Genomic DNA, 7,479 nt, shown 5'->3' on the forward strand with positions numbered 1-7,479 from the left:
AAGTTAGGCCTTTGTAGTCTATAAGTTGGCTCTGCCACCAAGCATTGTGGATGTATACAATACGTATAACACCTCGCAATTAAGAAAGCATGTGATTAAGTAAGATAAAGTAGTCCTAGCCAGGACCTAAGTTGTGATGAGAAATCAGTCCAGATACTTGATCGCAAGATTCAAGTTTTACGAGGCAATAATATTGTTCTCGTCATGTAGTGGAACCATCACAGGATGGAAAAGGCCACAAAAGAGATGAATGAAACGAATGACTAGTGTCACAAGATAGAATACCAGATATGCAATTCCGAGGACAGAATTTTTATAAGGAAGGAGGAATGTAATACCCCGTTTCCCTGAGTTAAAATTAGAATTTATTTTCGAAATTTAGTAGTAAGATGATTCACGCCGGATATAAAGAAAACGATTTATTTTAATTCCAACAAACGATTTGCAAAATCATTTTTGTAAATGTTAGTCATTTAAATTCTTATGCATTTCATATTTATTTAAATTGAACATTAAGCATTTAGCATCTACACGAGCTATTTATTTAAGAAAACACTGAACGATTATTACAGTTTTCATAGTACAACCCGAAAGACTTTTTATTTTATTTTATTTTATTTTATTCTCACCTACTTATCTCCCTCACCTAACACACACCCACCTACTACTCACCTACTCCCTCCCACACCCACCTACTCCCTCCTTTTTGCAAAGTTAACATCACTAAGACACTACCCACTCCCACCACCAACTCCCTGCAAAAAGCATGCCTACTGCAGCACACCCACTGATATACTTCACCCATCCCCTTCCACTTCTACTCAATCTCCCACACAATTTGCCATATTTCACTCTCACAAGGAAACCCAACGAACAAGTGCAGAGGTAAGAACTGCAATCATAATTTCATAATTTATTTCTTACAACACAAACTCTCCACCTCAATGAATATACCATATGTGAATCAATTTCAGCTACCACACAAATTCAAGCAAACCGACCCAGCCGAAACCTTTCTAAAGGTTTTACTTCTAAATCCTTATTCCATTTTATTGTAGTTCTTAATTGAGCCAAAAGCAAGGAGGCATAAGCATACATTCATTCATCTCATCGTCAGTGCATATCTTTTATGCATATCGAATTGAAGCACAGAGACACAAGCATACATTTATACATCATTCGAGTAATAAAAAAATAATTTGAGAAAAAGTTTGTAGCTTTGAATCTCCTTATTTCCATACTTGCTGTGTCGAGTCGGGTTGCTTGGTTGCTAGCTGAGAAAGTCGAGAGAATGAGGGAGAGGCCAGGGCACGGCGGCTCCGCCGCTGCTGTCCGGCCAAGGGCAGGGACGAGGGAGAGTCGAGGGTGATGTTCTGGTAAAGAGAGAGAGAGAGGAATTAGGGATCGGCGGCGGCGGTCTTCCAGCCGTGCAGTCGCCGGAAGATTAGAGAGAGGTGGAGCGATTTGAAGAGGGCGGTGCGGCTGGTAGCCGTGTCGACGCCCGGGGTTACAGAGGGAGTGTCGGAGATAACGGAACTGAAGGGGAGAACAGGGGGCTGAGACGGCGATGGCAGCTTGCTTCATCTGCTGCTGTCGGCCGAAGATCTGAGGGAGAGGCGGCGAGGCAAGGGCTTGTCGCCGCTCTGAGCCGGGTTTGGGTAGAAATGAAGGCGGCGACCTTCATCGACTGGAGGCGCGTTCGCCGAAGACCGATAGAGAGGAAGGTGGAGCCTGTCGCTGTTGCTCCGGCAAGCTTCGGCGGCGGTGGAAATTTCGAGGGAGAGGGATGGCGGCGGCGGCGGCCGGCGCTGCTGCCGTCCGCCGGAGAAGAGAAGAAGGTGAGGGAGGGGGAAGGCTGCTGCACAGCAGCAGCTGCGTGTGTGCGTGTGTTTGTGTTAGTGTGTGTTGTGTGTGTGTTTTAAGAAAGGAAATAGGGAAGGAGATAGGATTGGGCTGGGTTTTGGGCTTTGGGCTTGAACTCGGGCCGGTTTTTTTTAAATTGAGAGATGGGCCTCTGATTATTTGAGTTTGGGCAGCCCCTTGTATTAATTTACTTGGGCTGCGATTTTTATTTAGTAACTTGGGCTCAGTTTATTTAATTAAAACAGCTGGGCCTTGTTACTTGGATTGTGCAGATTTTTTTTTTAGTAAATGGACTGCATTATTTTATTAAATGGACTATACTTATATTAATTAATTGAACTATTAAATAGTTTAATTTATTTATTTAAAGAATAATTTGCATAATAATAATATTATTATTATGTGCATATACGATTAAGCATGAGATGATTTGCATAAGAATATTATATTATTATTATGTGCATATTTTAAGTAATTACTTACCATATGCTAAGTATGCATTTGCATCATGCAATAAAAGTATTTATGATTTAATTGGTTATTTATAATTCCAATTATTACAGAAAGATGAGTAAGAATATTGTTGGTGTTCTTAACTCAAGATAAATGTTTTTAATTATTTATTCATTAAATTTGGAAAACCCGGCTAAGTGAATCATAGAATATTAAGCACTACACCATGACTTAAGATTAGAATTTAAGGAGACCTATTGAGAATAGATTTCTTGTAGGCTTTGAGCATCATGAGGATTAGCACTGCTATTCCGATTCAGAGATAACGTTAAACGACAGGCATTGCCTATACAGGTGGGCATTACTTTTACTATACGTATATAGAGATCCCCTGCGTGTCGTAGGCCTCTTATACGAATATATGCATGAGATGATTTTAACTGTTAATTTCATATTATTATTATGCCCAAATGATAAATGACTCTTATGAAATGAAAATGAAATGTTCATGAAATGAAATGAAATGAAATGAAATGTTTATGAAATGATTGACTGCCAAAAATGTTTATGTTTTTATATGTATCCTATTTGTGTTGGTTCGCCAACTTTAAAGGAAATCCAATTGGGATCCTATGCTAGACAAAGGTCGCTGGCTAGGGTTAACGTATACACTCATGGAGACCGCGAGTCACTTGCGACCGGTCTTGGCGTCCGTGGTAAGGAGGCCTCCTTCCCGGCGCGTGATAGAAAGGAACAGATATGGATCATATGAAGGAAAATGATCGGCCGATCGACTTTATGAAAATGAAAGAAATATTTTAGTAAGCGCAGGTCATTTAAGAAAACCCCTGTGTGTTACTGTTATGGCAGTTCAATTTATATATGTATGCATGAATGTATTTTCGGCTATGCCCACTGAGTATTTTTATACTCAGCCCTGCATGTATTTCTAAATGTGCAGGTTGAGCAGTTGATGGAATGGAATGATGTTGAGCGGGTGTTCCTTTGACATTTCAAGAAATGTAACCTTGAGTATACATCTTCATATGTATATCTCACACTTTTTCCGCTGCAAAACACTTTGATTAGGATAACTTTATGTTATGAAATTGTGACACGTGTTATTAGATAACCCACCTTAATCAGTTCTCATTTATGTGTATGTTTTATAAGTATCCAAATAATCATATATGATCCTAGCATTTTATCTATGAGTGACATTTCCATATACTTTAATGTTAAGTAATTGTCCATTTCCATTTCTTATTGTTCACCCCAAGTCATAACCCCTGTTAACCCGTCATTGGGATAGTAGGCTGTGACAATATTCCTCACTTGATGTAAGTTGTTTAATATTTTGGATGCAACACCCTTATGAGCTATTCTTGACGTGATTTGTCCGGTAGATGCTAGAGGGAGTGTTTTCATTGTGATAGCCTACGATCTTATCCCTTGAGTTTGAATGTTGGTTTGTTGTGAAGTTTTCTATAACTCTGGGTCTCTGCTCCTCTGACGGTAGTGTTATGAGCATGGAAAACCACGTGAGAACATTTTGGATTACCTCCAAAAGTGTTGATCTCACGAAAGTTGGCCCATCTATTGAGAATGGAATAACATCACCTTGAAAAGAAAGATGTATAAAATTGAGATTTGGTTTGATTGTTTATCATCTTCAAGGGAAATGGGATTTGATTATAAAGGCAATCACATTAGGAAACTCACCTCTAGCGGAGAATCGGGTCTGATCGGATTGAATTGTATCATGTGGTTGTTGCTTCTTAAAATCTTAACAATGAACATCTCGTGAGGAATGTAATGGCTAAGAGACTTAGATTGGTTGGAGATGTGAATGGTGAGGAAGTTTTCTTGTGAACTATCATTTGGTGTCGTGACTTTGCTTGAGGACAAGCAAAGGATCAAGTGTGGGGGGGTTGTTTAGCCCTATTTTGTGATGAATTTGTGGGTGTTTACGACTTATTTTGACTTTTATTTTGGTCTCTTTCACTCAAGAGTTGATTGATTTGAGCTTTTGTGCTAATTTTGTTGTCTCAGGATTTTATGCTCAAATTGATTGATATGTGGACAAAAAATAAAGTCAGAATTTAGTTGATTGGTCTCAAGAAGAATCGAAGTTCGTCTCGATAGGAGTTCGTAGGCGAAAACGGATCCAAAATCCGACTTGAAACGAGGGAGAACGGACCAAAACAAAAACACTGTGCATTGCAGTCTGCGAAAGGCATAGACGGCGGCGCCGTATCACGGCGGGCGCCGTCCACGGCGCCGCCGTCACTGGGCGGCAGTTACGTTTTTCCATTTTAAAGTCGATTTTTAGGGTTTTTGGAGGTATTCTCGACCCCAGCAGCCTCCTAGGCGATTTCCACTTGTTTTCTCTTTGTTTTAGAGTAGTCACCATCAACAAACATCTTTTGGCTTGTAGATTGAAGATCATGTTAGTTTTCATTACATCGGATTGAAGTTTCGGATTGTTCTCGTTGTAAGATTTCAGTTATGTTTTCTTTGGATTGAATGCTAGTTTATTTCCTTTGCGTAGATTATTGTTGCTTCGAGTTTACTTGATGAATTATTTGTTCTTTATTCTCGCCTAGATAATCGTTGTCTATGATTGATTGAATTATCTAATGCTTTCTAGATTGCTAGTTAGATCCCTAGGTTTATTAGTTCCCTGCGTTCTTAATCTGCTTCCTATTTTTCGCCTAGATAGATTTATATGCTTTCTGTTGATTCTGCATTAGATAATTTTACAAGCTTTATTTAATTACGCCTAGATTTAAAGAGAGAGTGTCAGACCCAACTACCTGATTAGAGTGTTTAGGTTTTCTTTCAGTTTCTTGTGAGTAACACAATTAGAGCCCTGCTAAGCCTTCCGTGTGAGACGACTTGAGTCACCTTACCGCCCTAGGACGACCTCGTATAAATTCGAGTCCATCCGCTAGGTGTTTTTGGATGAGTCAAGTTCAGACCAGGGTTCTGACTCCAGAGATCTTAGCGAAGCGCTGATAGGGCGCGCGTGTGTCTAAGCGTGCTAAGAGTGAGCGAGAAATCCAACTCAGGGTGTTGGTAGCTTTGCTGTGCACCTATATGCATTAGCCCAGAGTGTTTGTTAGACTAATCATCTGGCCGTGGAGTAGGAATGTTGTTTTCGAACCACGTAAAAATCCTTGTGTTCTTTATCTGCTTTCAGTTATTCCGTTATCTGTGCTAAATTTGTTTTCAACTAAACTGGCTTAACTGAAAAGTGTAACTAAGGATTTTATAAGTGACAAACCTTTTCTAAAGGCTATTCACATTAAGTTTAAATTATGCTGCTGAGTTATTAGTCTAACTGGCCATTCAACTGATAGTCAGTGAGATCAATAACTCTACTCTATTTTACAAACTCTAGACTGAAGCTTTGTGTGGATATCAGTTAAGCTCAGTGTTCGACTGATATCAAAATACTGAGTTCACTGCAGTATCCATGGGCGGATCTACATGGTGGCTACACTGGGCTCCAGCCCAGTGCAAGCCCAAAATTTTGTCTTATATATATTTAATATATTTAATCTATAGTTCAGTCTCAGCCCAGTCTAGCTCTTATAAAAAGATAAAAATACATTTTAATATACTAATAAAAATAAGTTTATTCTTGTAGAAGCTAGATTAATTTTTCTAAAAACATATAGCTGTAGCTTTTTATATGCTTTCAGTGTATATATTATTGAATCAATAGAAAGAGAATAATTATTTATTATAGTAGGTGATCGAATTCTAATCCTAAGTCTATTAAAATTCTACTTGAATATAAAAATGAACTGTACGGACTGCCCCACTTATTACCTTCAAGGTCAACCCCCCCTATCAGCAAATTCTAGATCCGCCCCTGGCAGTATCACTCTTCAACTTATTTCCAATTGAAATTTGGTTAGTTTATTTTTTATTTGCGAAAAATAGCCTACAGGTGTATTCTCCTCTCCCCCATAAACCTGTCCAGTCAGCTCCGGGACCCCAACATTATATATAATATAACTATTATATAGTATAACTATGTCACTCACGAAGTTATAGTTAATAATTATTTATATTGATATCTCATTGCATTAATTATTTTTTATGATTTCAATTTATACATTAAAGTATACATATAAATATATATTAAGATTTGATAGAAACACAAAATACATATATAATTATTAGAAATTTAAAATGTAAATATAAATAATTTTAATTATGTACCGGTAATATAGACCATAGTCACTATACTATAAAGTGAATATAATATAATTTCATTTGATTATATAATTTATATGCAATTCATTTATTTAGTTTTCAAAATCTTTTATGAGTTATAATTATTTTTGTCTCATAGTTAAATAATATAGATCTAACCAGATACCTTATGTTATAATTGTATTTATCTTTAAGTATTAAAAAAATCTTATTTATTTTTGTAATTACCAATAATCATATATTTTATAATTAGTCGATAATTTTTAATTATGAATAAATGATTTTTTTAATAAAAGTCGAATATTATAAATATATATATATATATATATATATATATATATATATATATATATATAAGTTCTCGTAGTACCGTGTTCTTAGATAGTATGTACCACCCAATCTAGACCACACATTTTGTGCATGTGACGCTCCAAGATTTTGACACGTGGCAAGGAGTTTTCAAAGCCTTCCAAGGCAAAATCCGTGCAGGGGTAAAATCGAAATACAATTTTTGGATATTATAAAAAGAAAATTTGATTTTTTTTAATGTTGATTTTTTTTATATTTTTAGAAACATACATGTTTTTCATGCATAAAGTTTCACACAAAAACACATAACCCTATATATCAAAATGCATTGAATTGTACAAAAAATGCATTGTACTTTTCGACAAATCTGATTTTTTTGCCGCTGACACACCCAACTCCATCCCCTGGTTAAATTGTGTGCAATGTTATGCATTTTTGCGCTTATATATATGCATTTTTGTTTGCAAAGTTATGCAAATATTTTCAGACGTTGTAGTTCAACAAATTCAACACCCCCTAAAGTTAGATCTGTCCTGCCTATCGGTATATCATTACAATGGTATAAACTAGTACAACGGTATATACTTGACTGTGATATTGATATACACTTGTATGCCTCAGTAGATG

At 36.8% G+C, this 7,479-nt stretch overlaps 1 long non-coding RNA gene across 1 annotated transcript; it reads left to right on the forward strand.

The window, feature by feature from the left end:
- Window positions 1-700: 700 nt before the first annotated feature.
- LOC131007066 (uncharacterized) lies at window positions 701-3,408 on the forward strand. Its single transcript, XR_009095886.1, has 3 exons — window positions 701-885; window positions 2,595-2,670; window positions 3,278-3,408. It is a non-coding gene; the product is annotated as an uncharacterized LOC131007066 (long non-coding RNA).
- Window positions 3,409-7,479: the final 4,071 nt, after the last annotated feature.

This window comes from Salvia miltiorrhiza, chromosome 1 (assembly GCF_028751815.1).
Source record: "Salvia miltiorrhiza cultivar Shanhuang (shh) chromosome 1, IMPLAD_Smil_shh, whole genome shotgun sequence".
Lineage (NCBI taxonomy): Eukaryota > Viridiplantae > Streptophyta > Magnoliopsida > Lamiales > Lamiaceae > Salvia > Salvia miltiorrhiza.